Source organism: Cygnus atratus, chromosome 10 (assembly GCF_013377495.2).
Source record: "Cygnus atratus isolate AKBS03 ecotype Queensland, Australia chromosome 10, CAtr_DNAZoo_HiC_assembly, whole genome shotgun sequence".
NCBI lineage: Eukaryota > Metazoa > Chordata > Aves > Anseriformes > Anatidae > Cygnus > Cygnus atratus.
The window spans coordinates 304,686-323,077 of NC_066371.1; the positions used below are offsets into that span (position 1 = coordinate 304,686).

The 18,392-nt window shown below is 45.7% G+C and overlaps 1 protein-coding gene across 5 annotated transcripts in view; it reads left to right on the plus strand.

The window, feature by feature from the left end:
* Nucleotides 1–8,027: 8,027 nt before the first annotated feature.
* Nucleotides 8,028–18,392, plus strand: part of TMCC1 (transmembrane and coiled-coil domain family 1) — a 92,051-nt gene continuing 81,686 nt past the window's right edge. For 2 of the 5 annotated variants that reach the window (XM_050712680.1, XM_035546757.2), the window contains exons 1-2: nt 8,028–8,137; nt 9,953–10,198. The gene's annotated coding sequence lies outside the window, so the exon portion shown is untranslated. The remainder of the gene's footprint in view (nt 8,138–9,952; nt 10,199–18,392) is intronic. The other 3 variants (XM_050712685.1, XM_050712681.1, XM_050712684.1) reach the window with 3 other exon arrangements.

Genomic DNA, 18,392 nt, shown 5'->3' on the forward strand with positions numbered 1-18,392 from the left:
GCTCCCCGCTCCCCAGTGCCTTCTGCACATGCAAGGCCACGTGGAAATCAGGCTTAATTTACAGCATTTGCAGCATGCCCTGCAGTCCCTGGAGCATGAAACACACTTGATGTTGTCCCAGTGTGCTCCATTATTTTCTGCAGAGTTTTCTTCTTTGTTGAGAAGTTTCAAAGCAAGGAGTACCTTTTAAAAGCAAGTGCCTTTCAAAGCAAGGAGTACCAAAGTGCTGGGTGCCTTTTCCCCATGTGCAGTGTTGCAGCATGTATCACTATATATCATTATATCACCTGTTCTGAGGACAGGCCCTCCATGGGAGGGCAAGGCAATAGAGGTTAAATGGGTGTCTGTGGGGAAAAATATGTCCCACCCAACATAGTACCCGGCCCAAACACAGGTGTTTCCCAGTGCCATCTCTGGTGCTGTCGGTCCCTCAACAGCACAGCCTGCTGCATGGTGGGGTATGTACCATGTCACATGCTGGAGCATGTGCTCTACCCAAACTCCTCCCAAATGAACAACCCACTCTTAATTACTTTTTCCTCATTGGTTCCAAATCTGTTACATCTGTACCCAAATTTGGTGTTTCTGACACTGCTACATAGGTAATTTTGGCCTGATATCACTGGTACAGGTAACCTAGATGAAGGTAGCCTTGCTTCATATCTCCCTTCTAATCCTGTGGTCCATGCTGGTTTATTGCACCTCTGGTTCCCATCAGAGGTCTAAGCTAGCTTTGAAGCCATTCCAGTGGATGCTCATGCTCACAGTAGTATTTTGAGCAAATGCATGTCTTCATTCATAAACTGATTGGCATTGCTGATTTTACCCTGCAGTTTTGTTTTCCTTAACCCATGATGCCATAAAAAGCCTTCGTGTTAGAAAATCCCGAGTCTTTACCTTCTACAAAACAAATTCCTAAAGGCTGTTTCATATTGTAAACCCCAAAATGGAGCCATCCAGAATCCCTAATAGCATTTGAAATCATAGGCTACAAAGAATCTAGATAAGTAGGTGGTCTAAGAAGATCCTTGTTGTACCTGACATTTCATCCTTGAAAGCAAACAAAACTCCCTTCCGGAAGGTTGTGTTGCATGGCTATGAATTAGAAGAGTAAATAGTAGCAAAATTAAATCTCATTCAGTCTGAATCCAGATTGCCCACAGCATTTGGTATCTGACCTGTGAGACATCTAAGTCTACTGAGTATGTTCAAAGTCCACATCTTAAACAGAGTCCTAACTTCCTCCAGGAGGCCTTTCCTAGGATCCAGCACTGCCCTAAGCACTGATCTGAGATGACCTAGTCTCTCTCTGAATTGGTATTTGGGTCTTCCTGTCTCCTAGTTTCCAGTGGAACAGTCTCGGAGAAACTTACCTCCTACGTTATCCAGTCTTTCCAGATTTACCCAATTAACAGGTGTCATTTTGCTATGAAACCACTGAAATCACGTGTGTATTTGTAAAAATCCTCTTATCGAACTCCTGATCCCTGTCATGCCTTCTATACTTTCAAGTTGATGGCCTGCTTTCAGTTAAGCCCTGCAGGATAACTCCCCCCCCCCTTTTTTTTTTCAATGGTGTGCTTTGCAGCTCAGCACTTTATATTTCTGTCATGATAACAAAAGGAACATTGTTATGACTGCTGACATTTGTGTCAGAGCATGCCAATGGAAGGTTAAAAGATATGCCAAAGCAGTTGCTGTTGTATTTTCAGGCAAGGCTCAGTGTTCTACTTTATTTCTTATTTTCAAAGAAGGGATGCAGTCTATTCCTGCTCTTGAGAAAATGGTGCTGTGGGTAGAATCTGTGAGAGAGCAGCAACTTATTTAACCTGAACAGGTTTAAAATTATTCTCCTGTCTTTCATTATGCACTATCTTGTTGTATAAATTTACATGCCAAATTTTTTGCTTGCATACACGAGTTACTTGAATTATTCTTTTTGCATGTAACATTTTGCATGAAACTATATTTGCTGCATGCATAAAAAAGGTTGGTGCCTATGCAACAGTTCATACCCATCCTCATATAAGCCCCTACAGCACAGACACTGATTTTGACCAGTCACATGCCTGATAGCAGAAAACAAAAAATAGACTGACGAATCCAGAAGGCAAAGTCGGGTTGAAATAATAGCAGGTAAGTCACAGAAGAAGAACATACGTATGAATTTTCGGGGCCTCTTTCTTATCTGTAAGCAACAGAGACTTTGATTTACTTTCCCATGTGAAAGGCAGGAATTCAAGCCAGAAGTGCTTCCTCCTGCCATTTGAACAAGGCACTGAGTTTGGCTTGACTCTAAGGGAAGTGTCAGGTGCTCAGTCATGCAGCATGTATTTTCCTAGACATCTTCAGTCCAAGTATCACTGCTTTTCCTTGTTCAACCTAGCAAATCTGACAAGACCACAGCTCAGAGTAGCCTGACTGTGGAAAAGAAGCCACTGAAGTCATTAGGAGGTCATTTATTTTCTGAAGACCTGTGTCTTACCAGGGTTTTTCAAGTGGTATCTACCAAACAAGAGAATAACGGAGAAAAGAGTGAGGAAGAGAAACTCAGATATTGTGGTGTCAACCATTTAAAGACTTTGGGATAACTGCACTAATTACTACTACAGAGTAGGTGTCGTAGAGTGTGGTCAAACCGTGTGGGAAGAAACCTTCAAGCCCAGCCCCATCCATCACCACATCAGTTGCAGTATTTCTTCCACCCCTGGCAGGGCTGCCCAGGTTTCCTTCCATAAGACAGAACCCAGAAAGAAATTCTGGCTCCAGAAGGTTGGCACTCGTCCTAGTATTTATTGCCAGAAGTGCCTGTCTGGCAAGTGTCATCCAGGATGGCCCAGAGCAGGCCAGTGCGTCCCTTGGGAAGGCCTGTCCTGGGCCTGCTGGCCCCAGAGCACCACTGGCATCATCTGTATGCTCCATCCAAAGACAAAAGCAAGGACAGGACTTTGGAGGGCAATACTCTGCCTGGTTGTAACAACAGCTGTATTGCAACCCTTTGCAGGGCCCTGGCTACTGGGTATTTTTTTTTCCCCTTGCTTTTGTCTGTGCAGCTACAAGACTGAACAGAAACTGTTTCCAGTTCAGCTGGCTGTGCTGGCTGAGGCCAGCTCCCCTGTAACTAAAGCCGGCTTCCCTGTGCAAAGTCCTGCACCTGGGAAGGAACAATGCCAGCACCGGTATTTATTGACCTTGATAAGATCCCCCTGAGCCTCCTTTTCTGCAGGCTGAGCAGTCTCAGCTCTCTTGGCCTCTCCACATAGGAGAGGTGCTCCGGTGTCTTCATCATCTTTCTGGACCTATGTTGGACTCTTCCTAGTATGTCCATGTCCCTCTTGTACTGAGGGACCCAGGACTGGACATGGTGCTCCAGGTGCAGCCTCATGAATGCTGAGTAGAGGGGAAGGATCACCTCCCTCGAGCTGCTGGAAAGACAGCGAATGCAGCCCAATGCAGCCGAGAATACCATTACCTTTCTTAGCGGCAAGGACTCACTGCTCCCCCGGGTTCAGCTTGGTGTTCACCAAGACCCCAGGTCCTTCACTGCAGAGCCACCTCCTACCATGTCCTGGGGCTGGGGTTGTCTTACACCTCCCATTACCCATGGGGCATGTGACAATGGGATCTTCCCTGGACCATGGTCCAACTTGTTTGTGAACCACTTGATACCGTAAAGACAGATGGCACTAAACTAAATGGGGCGTACTCTACCAAGCTCACCCACACTGCAGGGGATATGGTCTAAGCTTTGAGCAAGAGTCACTTGCTCTACAAAGCTGGGAGTCAAACAACTTGAAAACTTCCTTGTCTAACACTGAAGCCAGAAGGTTTGCTGCAAGTGATGGCCAAGCAGGCCTGTGCTGAGTGTACTTTGAGCTGTCTGGCATCCAAACATTACAAGAAACCCTTGCAACACATTGGAGATTGTTTATGACCACAAAAAATGTCATTTTTTCTCCTTTTGCCCAGAATCATTCCAAACCCTATCCCCACACATCCATTTGTACATACAAAAATAATAATCCTCTCATTGTGAGAGCACTGCAGAACTGAATTATATTGCATGCATATGAGGAGACATCTGTGTTGCAGACACGTCTCCTACATATGCGAAAGTGAATGAAATTGGCTTCTGAATGTAAAAGGAAACAGATTTCAGGAGGATGACAGCCACAAAACAAGCTCATGGTTGTTGCTATAAGGCCTCCATGAGAGTTGATGCTGAATTAAAAGGAACATTTTTCTAGGTCAGATCAGCAAAGGCTTTTCATCATTCTAACCCAATCTGCCCTCCTGAGCTGTGTCTTTCTCTGTAACAAACTCCCAGGGTAGCTCATGGCCTTTAGTCACCATCTCCAGCAGTATAGCTGATGCCTGCTGCTGTTTCTGGAATGGTATCCCAGCAGTCAGGCAGGGTTAGTTTCTATAGAGACTGGAGATTGAAGAACTAAGGCTTAATCTGAACGAAATCTATCAGTCCATTATAATCACCTGGTTATTTCATGTCCTTGTCTTCAGTCTGTTACTCAGGTTCTTCCCAGCAACTCCCTTAAGAAAAATTGTACAAGGACAGGACCAAGAAAGCATGTGGAAGCACAGTGGTCTGTATCTACAGGATTGGGGACTCTCATCTTACTGAAGGGCCTGGCTAACAAACCAAGGATGGTATCATAAGAACTGACCAGGATAGTGTAAGTAATATTTTGGGGAAGGTACAGAAAGGCAAATCTAACTAGTTCACAAACTGTTTTTTTCTCCTGCAGGAATCAAAATCAATTCATGAAAGCACAGAGGCCCTCCTCAATTTCAGCTCCATTAAATCTGTTTGTTCTGGTGTTTTATCCCAACTTCATCCTCTTGCGTCCTATTTGAACCAATGGTCCGTCACAGGAATTTCCTGTGCAAATGAGCATTAATTAAGAGCTGTGCTGAATGCCACCAGCTCAGAAATGTAATTGCTATGCATATTTTGCATCCAGTTTGCACTGGCACAAGACACTGTGTTGGACAGGGACCAGTGAGCCCCAAAATGTTTTCTCCGTTGTGAGGAGTGAACTCATTTTAAGTTGGCACATTGATTGCCTGAAACTCTAGAGTTCTATTACAGCAATAGTTCAAGTAAGTGTCCAAAACAGAAGTCTCTATAATAAGTGTTGGGTGCTGTCCATAGGTACACATAGTTTGACAGATCTGAATTGTGCATGCACAAACACATTGTGTTGTCAGGCTTTCAAAGATACTGACCTCCTTTGGCTTCAGCTGTTCTGAAAAAACAAAAACAAAAACAAAAACAAACCAGAGAAGATGCTCCAAAGCTGTGATATAAAAGCCATTCCCTGTGTATTTGTTTGTATATTAGAAGTAAACACCTCTTTGAATTACTAAATATAAAATATTTTTTGAAAACGTTATACAATTCAAGATAAAATATGTAGAAAAATATTGCAGAGAGACCCATTAGAAAATGTATAAAGACTATCTATAACTACTAGGCCAAAACATCAATACCCAGTCTCTGCAGGGAGGGATAGTTGCACTTAAGTTATTTCCTAGGCTTCCTACTTCATCACTTCTGTGGATGTCTAAAACGACAGATTACCTGTGAACTTTTGAATCTGATGTTCTTACTATGTTGTGGTTTTTACTTTTGTGTTTAATGACAACTGGAGATCTAACACTAGACATTTATTTGTGTATTTCTTATTAGTAAACACTGAATATAATTTTGACCATATATGCTGTTCATCTACATTGAATACTCCTCTGAAGTTAGCCAGTGAAATTCAGGTGGTCTGGTTCACTTTTTGTTTGGTCAGTCTCCCTTTCTGGTTTTCATGTGCTGACACAAGATTCCAGTGTTTGGTTATTCACCTTTGAAAAGGAGGAGGGGTAAAAACCTGTAACAGGTTTGAAGAGAAACTTTAAAAGACCTCTTACCAGTTCTGCAAAGTGCTTTTAGGAGATAGGGGAAGGCACAAAGTTCCTCTCAACTTTAAATAAATTGGACTTGTTTCCTAGACCCTGGAAATTGTGCAATGCCTGGACAGACCTTAGATGACCAATTGTTTATGGAAAGACATAAGGCTTATTTGACCATTGAAGCATCGGAGGAGGGCAGTGAGGAGAGCGGGACCCTTGACAGATGATATATCCATCACAATCACACTCCTCAGCAGGGCTCTGACTGGGTCAGTGGTGTATATTCACTTCAGCAGACAAAGATTCCCCATCTCTTCCTTCTTTCCTTTAGGTTTTCTTGCCGTGTCTGGATCCATGTCCTCTCTGCACACCCTGTGACTGTAACTTCAAGCGGCAGTGCTTGAATTCAGCATGCAGCTCTTGTCTTCCATGTACACCCGGGCATGTCACAGCCAGGGCATTGCTCTAAGTTCAGGTCACACTTGAGAGTGTGAACTGGGGGAGGAATGGGGAGAGAAAAGATAGCTGGGAGGGGTAAGGAAGGGACTTGGGTGGGAAAGATATTGGCTTGTGTTCGTTAATTCTTGATCTTTAAGGGGGAAAAAATGTAAAAAGTAATGAGTGCTGGTTTGAAATAAAACAGTCAAATTGTATAGATTCCAACTTTTTGCAGCTAAATACATCAATTGCATCAGACAAACACAGATCAAGGTAATTTTTTCATCGAATCAAATTCTGGAGAGGGTGCAGCCCACTAAAAATACACAAGCACAGTCACCCTAGATCACATTTGTGTACGGATGAAGAGCAATCATCAGGTCAGTGGAAGCAGTCTCCTTGAGATCCTGCTCTTTGGTATCTTCTCGGAGCGTCTCTGCCACAGAGACATCTCTTTGCTGAGCAAAGGTCAAATCCCATCTGCCCCTAACATCTGCACAGTTTCCTGTTGGGCTCCATTGCTCAGTATTAAGATCATTTTCTTCTCAGAAAGGTGGAGGAAAATGGAAGGAAAGAACACAGGTGAGCAGGCTGCAACCAGGACAGGCACGGCGATGGGGATTTGTGGAGCCATCCCAGCAGTGACTTCAGTCTTACCTGGTGGATGGCAGCATATTTTGTACAGCCTGTTTCCACGAGGTGCTGGACAATGTACTGAAATGATCTGGGGAGGCCTAAGTATTGGTCTACTCTCAGGCAAGTGTTTATTAGGAAATGGCAAGCACATTCTGGGTAGGACCATAGCTTCAGAAGCGCTCGTCTCATCTCCAAGAGGGAGTGATTCTTCATCTTGGAACGGTAGCAGATGTGTCAAATCAAATTCCAAGCAGTCACAGGTAGCTGTCGGACCTCGGCCCACCCAGGCACCCAGCAGAAGGCAGCCTGCAATCAGCCGAAGCTTTCACGTTCTTTGGTGCGGGCAGCGTCGTGCAGCGCGGGGTACAGGCTCGCTTGGGCTCAGAGCTGTGAGCGCTCAGTCCGAGTGAACGCTGAGGCGGCCCAGCCAGCGCTGCTGGCGGCGGCAGCGGCACCAGGTGGGCACCTCACAGGGCCCACGGAAACTCCCGCGGCGCGAGCACGGAGGCGGTGGACGCGCACAGCGCGCGGCGCCTGGCAGCTCTCTGCCGGTCCCTGGTCGCGGGGCCTGGGAGCTGATGCGCGCCCTCGCGTTCTGCGGCAACCCGAGTCCCGCTGCGGTGGCACCGGGGCATTTTAAGCCCCCGAGATGCCCCCGGCAGGCGGCGGATCACGCCCGGCGTAACGGCCGGCCGCGCCCGAGGCTTCCTCGCTGCCTCGCAGCGACGGCGGCGGGGCGGCGGGGCGGCGGCAGGCGGTCCAGGCGCCTTGCCGCACCTCGGGGCTGACGGTTCGGAGGTTTTGCGGCGGCCCCCCCGGCGCTGCTCGGGGCGCGGCGGCGGCCACGAGCCGGCCAGGAGCCGACCCGCAGCCGAGCGCCGGGCGCCGGCGCCTCCTGCGGCGGCGGCTCCCCGGGGCCGGCCCGGCCCCTCCGCGCGCTGCGGGGGGGTCGCAGGGCGGGGGAGTCACCGCCCCCGGCGCGCAGCCGCAAAGGCGGGCGGGGCGGGGCCGCGGCCTCGCGTGGTCCCGCCCCCGCCGGCGACGCCGCTGCGCGCTGACGTCGCGCGCGGCCGGTGCGAGCGGTGTGGCGGCGCGCGGCGATGGGGCAGCCCCGGCGGCGCAGGGGGGGCGCCGCGCTCGGCCGGTGAGTGCGGGACGGGGCGCGGCACCGAGTGGCCGGCCGCGGGGCGGTGCGCGGCGGAGGCGGCCGCCGCGGGCCGGGCCGGGCCGGGCCGGGCTCTCCGCCTGCCCCCGCCGCAGCTGCTGTCGGGCCGCGCTCCGCCGCCCTCCCAGCCGCCGCCCCTCGCTCCGCGGCCGCGGCCCAGCCGCCCCCGCTGCGGCCGGCGGGAGCTCGCGGGCCAACGGGCCGGGGCGCGGTGGGCCGGGGGCGCGGGGGCGGCCGGGCGGGCGGGCGGGGCCGGGGCCGGGGCCGGGGCCGCCTCCCGGTGGCCTCGGGGCTGGCGCCGGCAGCGACGGGGCCGGGGCAGCGGGGGCTCCTGGCGGCCCGCCGGTGCGCTGCTCCTTTGTTCGAGCGAGTCGGCGGCGCCGACATGGCCTCATCCCGGCCGGCTCCGCCAGCTGCCCGTGGCGAGGTGTCCGGGGTCGGTTTCGTTAGGCCGGTGCGCAGGGGAGCCCGCCCGCTGCCTTTCTCAGAGGGGGCTCCTAGGAGCGGGCCTTCAGAGCAGGGAGCCCCGCGGGTAGAGCCGCGGCGTCAGCGCCGCGCGGGGACGTGGGGCCTGGACCTGAGGCTGGCGCCGTTACCAGAAGTTCCTGCTGTGCGTTCGTAAGAAATAGCCAAAGCCCGTGTGGCGACATCCCTGTCCCTGCAGGAAGGGCGAGGGAGGCCCCTTGGGGGTCGGGAGACGTAAAGCTGTGAGCTGAAGGTCCCAGCGGAGGCGTAGAGGGGAGCGATGCAACCACCTCCGTGTCAGGGGCCGTCACCTCAAACCCAGCGTCTCTGCGGGCTGCGACCCCTTTGTAAGGCACGTCTGGGCTACAGGCGTGAGCACTGAGGTGGTAACGCTGTGAGCCCGGGCCGGTGCAATACAGTCCTCCCAGTTTGTGGGGCAGTTGTGCTGTACTTGCTGCTGGTCCTGTCCTCAGCAGGATCAGTGGGCGGCTTCGCGTTTAGTCGATAGGACGATGCATGTCTGGGGATGCACCTGGAAACGTGAGGAGGGGAAGGAAGCCAGGTGTGGTAGCCCGGGGGGCTGTTCCTCTCAGTGCTGGGGAGCTCTTGTCTCCTGTGTCTGTGGACAACAGGGCCCTCCAGCTTGCGGGACTTCCACTGTTCTGCGACTGCCATGGTCCCGCAGTGTACCTGGGCCAAATAGGCTGGTTTGCTGGAGTGTCGTATTCACCTGCGTCTGCTTCAGTTCCAAGATAAATCCTGTCAAGCCATCTAGAAATATTTCAATATATGGAAGCAACTTGTAGATGGAGGAAGATCTACTTTGTCTAGATTTTGCCTAAGAAAAATAAATGGGGACGTAAGGCTTTTGTGCCATTTTTTTGAAGTGTTTTGTCATTTGATTTTTTTTATTATTTTTCCCCCCAACATGTACCACATGAAAATTGCTGATTTTTTTTTTAAGAAGCTCTTTGTCATGGTTTGAGATCACTCACGTTTTATGTGATTGGAACTAACAATCCACTAACTAAAAGCAGCATCTAACTCAGATATACTACTAGCTGCATTTTATTTTTCCTTCAGAAATGTTACTCATTCCCAGCTCTGGTGTCAGTATGAGTGCTGGCTTTAGAAAGTTTATTTTCTGACAGCATCTATTAGACCTACCACTTACTGGACTCTGATACTAAACGGACAAAGCACGTAGAAACACAGTCTTTCAAATAAGAGTTGATTGCCCTCTGTGGAGGAGACTGTGGATCTGTGGTGCTGTTCTGTTGCTGATCAGATGTTGGTGGGTTTTCTTACTATGCTTATTAATTTTGACAGGTCCTTCTCCTCTACAAAGAAGTTTTGTTGCCAAGATTTACTCTGAAAATGACCTGCACTACTAAATGCAGCTGTCTGCAAATGTAAAGCCAACAAATCATATCTCCCTCCCTCCTCTGAATTTCCTATTTCCTGTGGAATTTATATTTCAAAGTATTTTTGAAAATAGATCTTTATTGAGGACATTTGGATTACAACTGTGAGCATATCTATGCAAAGAGACGAGTGAGTCTGAGCAATTTCAAGGTATGTATGCCTACTATATCTTATAACAAATGGATAATCAAAGCATGCTATTGAAGTCGGGAATAAATGTGTTTGGGGAATGAAACTTTACTCAGTCTGTCCAAGAGTGGGAAGTAACAAAGCCTTATAAAAGTATGATATCTGAACAGAATACAAGTTCTTGGAACTTGGGCTCCCTGCTGGCTTTTGGTAAACTATGTTTATTCTCACACCTTGGAGAAGGAGGGAGTCAAGGTGGGAAGACATGGAAAGAAAAGACCATCTGATTAGAGGGGGCAGATAACTCTAGGTGTACGTTTTCTTGATTCAGATTGCTAAAGCTTCTATGAATAACAGTGTAGATCAATGGAGTACACACATGTACGGTGAGACCATGCAAGCACCAGCATATCCAAGTGGCATTGTATGGCAGTTGACCTCATTTGAATCTGCCGTAGGAATCCTTGAAAGGTGCCTTTCAGAAGAGCAGTCTGCTTGTGGTGTATGACCTGAGCCTTCATTGCTTTGCCGTTCAGTTCTCAAATGCTATGAAGCTCTGTAGATTTCTTCTTCTGAGCATTTGACAAACATTAAATAGTCACTGAAATGCACTTGGGAGACATTGGTGATTTCTCTGGTTAGGTAAAGAGAAAGCATTCAAATCAAGTTTTAAGATAGCTGCCTTGAATTGGAAAGCGTCTCTGGAGAAGACTAGAAGTGAAGCAGGGCTTGCTTGCCTTCCTGCGCGCAGTCACAGCACAATAATCTTTTGCTCTGTGTAACTTGCTTAGGAGTTTGTAATACACTGCAGAGTATTCGGAGGTTTGAAATACCTACTTGAGAGGCAGGTGTGTAGCAACTCACAGCAGCAGTCTCAGAGCGATCTGCCTGTAATGTACGAGCTAGCAAAGCTGGGACTTCACTTTGTGGCTGTACAGCTTTGTCACACCTAGGTAACGGAAGATGGAGAAACTTTCCTGTTTAAGAATTGCAGAACATTTGCCAGTTTGCTCAGCTGTATTTTATCTTAAGGCTTTTAGCTGTAATTTCACATTGAATTCTAAAGCTGGAATGAGGAGGTCAGCTAATCTCTTCTGTGTGGGCTTGAAAGAGGTTAGTGTGCGTTGATACTATTTGCTCTTTCATAAACTACTTGGAAATGTCTCTCCCATGGGATGTAGGTGTTCATGCTAATATTTCTGGGCCATGGCAGTCTATCAATTAATTACAGGTTACAGCGAAAGTCAGACAAACATCTCAGTTTTATAGAAGAGTGGACTATTCATTAGTCTTTTTTTAACGAAAACTGATGTGCTGAAAGTAGATACTTGACTGAGTACTCTGGCATGCTCTGCAGCTGCACAACGTGTCTTCAGTAGACAAGCTTTTCTTAACAGCTTTCATTCATGAGCTCCATTGACGGAAGGAGAGATGGTACAGGAGGAAGGGACTGACTTAACCTGCCTGCCTTAATGGTACAATGTTACTGTTCCTGTAACAGGAACACAAAGTGGACTGAATAATATAGGGCTGACAGGGGTGTGCTGTTGTTGAGAAGGGGACCCTTCTCATGGCTGCAGTTATCCCTCCTGTTGTTCCCCAGCAAGCAGAGTTAGGATCTCCAGGTGGTAGCTTGTTAAATTTCTCCATTATATGTGGGCAGAACTTATTGCAAGAATCTTCAGAGGGGTCCCTCAGTCTAGCCTGGGCATTGCTATTTGTCTGTGGTACTATACTAAAATACCATTTGGCAGAAAAGTCTCTGTTTCCCGTGAGCTGGTTTCATGAAAACTGGAGAAACACACTAGTGAAATAGTTTGCAGAGCTGTCCATATCTTAGTGTGTGTTTTAGATAGTGTAGCGGGGACTTGGATTAAGGATTTGTTTTGTATTCTTTAAACTAGGTGCCATTTTAATCATATATAAATAAGCTACGGTCTTTGTAATTCCATCAGTCAAAATTGATGCACGTTGCCCAAAAATGCTGTTGTTCTGTGAAAAATATTTAAATGAACAATTTTTAGTCTCTCTCTGAATATTGGTGAAATAACGTAGATTGTTTGACACAACCCTAATCAAGTTACTTTTGTTTCCTTGTCTGTAAGATGAGATTGATCTACCTTTCGTAGAACACTCAATTTCATGAAAATCATCGTTTTATTTGCAATAACTGTATTTTCATTATTCAGTTTCATATGACTAATAGTGAATGTTAATGTGTAGAATGGCAATGAATTTGAGTATAAAATAAAATTTTCTTTTGGCATAAATAGATGGTCTGAAAGGTGAATTTGTACACTAGAGAAATGTTGCTCTAAAACTACCCTAAAAGGGGACAAAAAAACTTCTAAGAATGCTAAAGGGCACTGAGATGTTGAGACAGGTGGCAGTGTCACTGGTTCAACTTGCATGATGGGTTGTGGTGAGAATTTTGCAGACACCTCCACTTGTGGTTTCTTCAGAGGGAAATTAGCAAATTTCCATATTTCTCAGATTTGCGTGTGCTGATTAGTCTCCCTTAATAAATGCTTTCTAGGTTTGGTTTTTTGTCCTGGACTTGTTGACTGTGATTTTCCTGGAAGTTAGTTGCCATGGCGATTGTCCTGTTAGCAAATAAACGTGCTTTTTATGGTCTCTGGGTATGTTGGTGTGGAGCAGAAAGACTGTAGTCTTTTCTGGGATCAGTAGAAGTAGCAGACCCATAGAGGCTTTGTGTTTGTAAATCACTGTCTGTGGGAGAGAGCTGAACAAGCATCTTATGCTTCAGTGGGTAATAGCAGTGAGAGGTAATATCACTTGTCCTGTTCGTAAGGAGCAGTGACACAGTGCATTGCACTAAGTCTGAGGCTGAATAATGATTAAAATTGGAGAAATGAAAAAAAAAAAAAGCAGCTTTTATTCAGGGTCTGTTATAGCTGAACTTACCTGATTCAGGCCAAGCGTGGTTGACTGACTCAGTAACACGAAAACATTTTTGATGGAAATTTCAGGGTGCGTGGCCGTTGTGATCCTTCACAACGCAGGGTTTCAGCTGGGATAACCTGTAGCTCCAGTCTTTTGCTTTCCTGTTCATACTGGCGTGCTGTTCATGCTGCACCTGAGCACTGCTGTCTGGTTTTAGCTCCTTAATGCTGGGGTAGTGAGCTGGGTTTCCAGCTGAACCTATCCACACCAGTGCTGGGGCATGGGAGCCACAGCTCACTGCAGACCTGACAAATGGGTGTGTTCATGCTTATGCCAAGTGCAAGGTCAACACAAATAGGTCTCAAAAGCAAGACCTAGCTGCCTTTTTGCTAAGGGAAAGCCCAGGTTGGTATGGCTCCGTGGATGTTAATTAGCTTTTTTTTTTTTTTCCCTTTTCTGTGGAAGAGCATGCGAGTCTTCTGGAGCAGCAGCTTGGTTAGTTTGCAGTGAATACCCGTGAGAAGTCAGGCTGATGGGTTTGTAGAATGATGCTATGGCACAGCAGCGAGGGCTTGTTGCAGTGTGGTAGGGGTGGAAAGGCTGTGACAAACTGCAGCTTTCTGGTCTGCAGGGCAGTTTTCATCCTGCTCACACTTGTACTGTGGGTGTTGGTTTTCAGAGGGTTTGTTCTGGAAGAGTAACTGGGTGTTAAGTTTTGGTTCTGGTTTGGCAAAGTCATTTAAATGCTTCAGGTGTTAATTCCAGCTTGTGGGGGGAAAAACAAACTAGTTTTAGTGTTGGTTTAACTCCTTTATCAGTGTCCCAAGCTCTCATCTCTAAGAGGAGTCTGGTGTAGCTGAGGCAATCTAAGGAAATATTTTTTTGAAAAAGCAAAATGTGTGTGTGTGTTGCAGATGACACTCCCAGGGAACCACTTGAAGGCATCCATTAATTTTTAGGGTCTGTTCAGATGTAGCCCTGGCAGCCCAGAAGATGCCAGTTCTAAATACTCTGCTAAGTTTAGGAACTCCACTAGTTCTGTAAAGAAACATACCTATTTAGGGTTCTTTTCTTATGGTGTCTGTCACTTGCTGGGAGTGCGTCCATTTTCATGGCACGTTCCGATAACTGCTAGTTTCAGACCTCCTCTACTCTTCTCAGCGTGCTGTGTGTATTCTCTAGGTAGTTTGCCCAAGTAAGCCTTTAAACGTTCGTGTAAACAGAAACTCCAACAAATTCCGTAATAGTCAGATATGTTTTTTGGTTGCTACTAAAATGAGTGAAGGTATTGTTCCCAAGCTAAGTTTTTTCCTAGTCCCCCATGCTCTGGTTCCTAACCTAGTTTTATTTTTAAAGTTTAGATCAGTTTAAAGAACAGTTAGGGAATTGAGTAGACCAATGAAGCATACCTTCCATCGAGGAAGTCTTTCTCCGTCGTTTTTTAGATGTTTGCTGAAGAAAAAGGTGAGAGCACAGACATTCATCGAAAAGGGGAGAAACTATCATGCAACAACTTTAGCCATTTCTCATGATTTTTTGTGTGTTTGTGGAGACGGCAATAAATCAGCTGAAAGTTGACTGGAGCTTGGTATGAGGCTGTACCAACAATGAATTTTGGCGTGGTCTTTGCAGGCAGTTTCTACTTATTGCAAAGTAAAACAATATACTTGCAGAGAGAATGGCTCTAGGCGCTGATGGTTGTGAAACCTGGAGGAGGATCTTTACCCCTTTACTTTTTTTAAAAAAATGCTTATACTTTAACAAACTTAAGGAACCAGCTGTGAACCACTGTTGCTTTTGCTGACCTACTTTTTTAGTGCAAGGTTATTAAGGAAGTGCTGGTATAGCATGGGTTTTCTCCTCTGTGGGCAGGCTATATAAGAGACTTTGAAAAGTTAAGCATGTGTTTCAGGAAGGAAAGCACTATTGCTATCTCTAACCCTCTTCAGTTCACCCCATTCAGTGAGGATGGCAGCTTTTAGATTGAGAACAACTGTGCTCCACTAGTGCCGGAGACCTCACGCCGGATTTGTGAGGAAGACCAACGTGTGTGTGATTGGTGCCGGAGGTGTCGCCTCATTCAGTCCCTCACTAGAAGTCAAAGAGTCATCATTTGTTATATACTCCTAATTCAACGTTAGCTCTTTATTAGCTCTTGCAGGTAATGGTTAAAGACAGGATTGTTAGAGCCTGTTCTTGGGCTGGCAGAGTAATTTCATCTGCTTGTTGGTGGGTAATGCAGTGGGACTGTCCTAGTACCTAGCTAATCTAAATGCTTCTCTATAATATTGCAGTTCATAACATGGTATAGACCTTATGTAAGTTATACCCTTAAGCAGTACTGAGTAAGTTATTTGATTTCATAGGCTACCACAGAAACTTAGTACCATCTTGCATCCTAAGAAGTGTATCTTTGTCCTATTAGAAGAGATAAAAGGGAATAGCTGACTGGAGTGATGTTTCTCCATTTGTAATAGTCCCCCAGATAGGGATCTGTTACCGATGGAGATGGCTTAAGAAAACTCGTGATTTGGAGGTGTCCGGGATTCCAGTTGTTTCCTCATGTGTTCATATTGACTTACTGGCTGAGATGTTTTGTCTTCATGCTTTGCATTAGGATTGTGATTGAGTACAGTTATTGATCCTGTTATCACTGACTGGATGATCTCAAGACTGGATAACTGCTGTGTTCAGTGAGGCTGTGCTTGAAAATAACAGTTTAAGCATTTCCACGAAATGGCTGTTTGCACTGTGGGAGGAACTTCCCCATCCATCAGTATAGGCTGAGGGGCCTGGCCAGCTGGAAGGCAATTCTATAGACAGTGACTTGGGAGTTCTGGTGGAAACCAAGTTGAACAAAAGTTCAGGAACCAAGCACCTTGTTCTTGCTTGGTTTTGGATCTGGTTATAATCCATTTCCTTAGTGGTAGGTAAACTTGAGACTTACTTCAAACAAATCCATTTCTGTGTTGTCTTGGGTGTATTTGTGTATTTTTTTTTTCATGTGGACTCTGCCATGAATGTGGGAGGAAACATTCTGGTTTTTGGCTGAGGCTGTAAATGCATGACTGCTCAATTCCCATTGGCAAGCAAGTTGTCAAGCCCGGTTTCTATATACCTGAGTGGCTGAGGTTGTGGAGGTGGATATTGAAGAGCTAGCATATTTGTGTGTGTGGCTGCTTAGCTGTGCAGCATTTATGCAATTTGTGTGTATTCTCTAAAAAAGCATAATTGAATCTACTGGAAGTAGAGGGCTATGGGTGGGCATCAGTATTTTTATTGCTTGAGTCTAGGAAGTATAGTCCTTTAGTTCTTTAAAAAGCATTTTCAAAACTAGTCAGCTGAAGTTGAATTTATTTGACCTTGCAGTGAAATACTCATTACATCCATGCCAAGAAAGGTGGTTAAAAGTAAATATGGAACAATGATCATACCTTTGATATATCAAAACTTGGGCCAAAAGTGTCTCATATTAGTGCAAAACTAACAAAACAAACCGCATTATGTTTTGAATACACATGTTCATGTTTAATCAACAAAGCATTAAGCCACAGGTTTCATACAGCAACTGTTGCATCTACAGCAAACACTAAGCACTGTTCCCAAATGCATGCTTTTGTGCTGTAATCATGAGTCGTTGCTACTTTGGGTCCCTTCCTTTGCTCTAAAGAAGTGCAGAAACTCTTTTCAGAGGTCTGGCAATAGGCCTGTGCACTTTAGAACAGGTACTTGTGACCCTACTCGGTCTGTGTTCCTGAGGTGCGGGGGCTAGTTTGCCACTATTTCTGCCTGGTGGGGCACATGCATACTCAGTGTTCCTCGTCTCAAACTGTGCTTGAGCTAACTGAGATTTACAAAACTGGCTATAATGAGTCAGGTTAAAAATATATTACGCTTGTATCCTATTCCTGTCAGCATCTGGTAGCAGGTTCTTAGGAATGAGTGTAGGTAAGGAGGTGTAGATAGGGTAGTCTTTCTGCTAGGTTCTCCCAGTCTGTCAAATGTTGTCTGAGGGAGTCTGGGCAGTGTTTAATGGGCACAACTGGACATCTTTGTAATGCTGCAGGGAGGGACTTACATTTAATTGGAGAAGAAAAAACGTTTAAAAAAAGCAGCCCCAGATAAAGGCCATTACAGTTATATTAATAAAGTTTTTAAGAGTTGCACTTAATTAAAAGCTCCCCAGACCAGTTCACTTGAAAAAAAAAATCTGGAAGGAAAATTGCTTTCTGAAGAGAAGAGATGAAACTGTCGTATCATGCATATGAAAGTTTGGAAGTGGTAAAGCAGCGTAAGCCACTGGTTTGTTAATGAGTCCTGTTACCTTCTGATCAGAATTTTTGTCCTGCCTGTTTTGTGGCTTGTTTTAAGTAATACTAATGCAATAAGCTGCCAGGTTTTGCAGCAAGCAGGCTTTTTTTAATGACAACGGTCTTTAGACAGAGTAAAGCTTTTTGGGTATCTTTCTCAACAGCATGAAGGCAGCTATCACATACAAGATGGATATTGCTTCTTTTGACTCCAGCTTTGTGGAGAGTGGTTAGAGCAGACATGCTGAAGATCTGGGGTGAAAGTACAGAGATGGTTACAAGTGGTCTGGGTTAGAGGACTTTTTCCCATTTTGTGTTCAAATATGGTTGAGTTAGTCATCGTAAATTATTTAAAGTCTAAGTTTCTACTTTTTAGCTAATTTGATGCTATATGTCAGTGGAAAGCTTTCATAAGTATGATACTAAAAGCAGCTGAATCAATAGAAAAAGCATGATTTTGCTGAGCCAAGTGAAAATTTCTTTTGATCTGTCTTTTAATACCAGTAAGTCAAGCCAACACTGCTGAAAGATCAGAGAATGAATACTGTTTTTGAGTCATCAGGGGGAGTATTTTACTACTCTGTGCCAGGTTAGTTCTACTTTCTTCTTTCACAAGTCAAAGTAAATGCAATGCTTTCCGAAATTCAGGGATAAAAGCACATGTTAAAATCGCACATAGTGTGGGTTGGTGGTAGGTGATATTCATCTTCACAAGCCTGCTAATTTAACATGCGTTAACCCTCTTATAACTTCAGGCTTGGAATAAAGCTTTCTTTTTAGAACTGGAGGTCTTAAATCTGGTCAGCCTCTGTGCTGGTATTGTTGCATATGAATCTGCTAGGAGTTAAAATGAGACACCATCTGTTTGACTAGTATGCTTATTCCTCTCTGTAATGCCCAAAATAGCTGTAGTGTAACCTTTTATCTTCTCTTGGGAATTGGAATGAAAATACATGTATTTCCAGTCTTTGTGATTTACTTGTTCATGACATTTGAGTCAG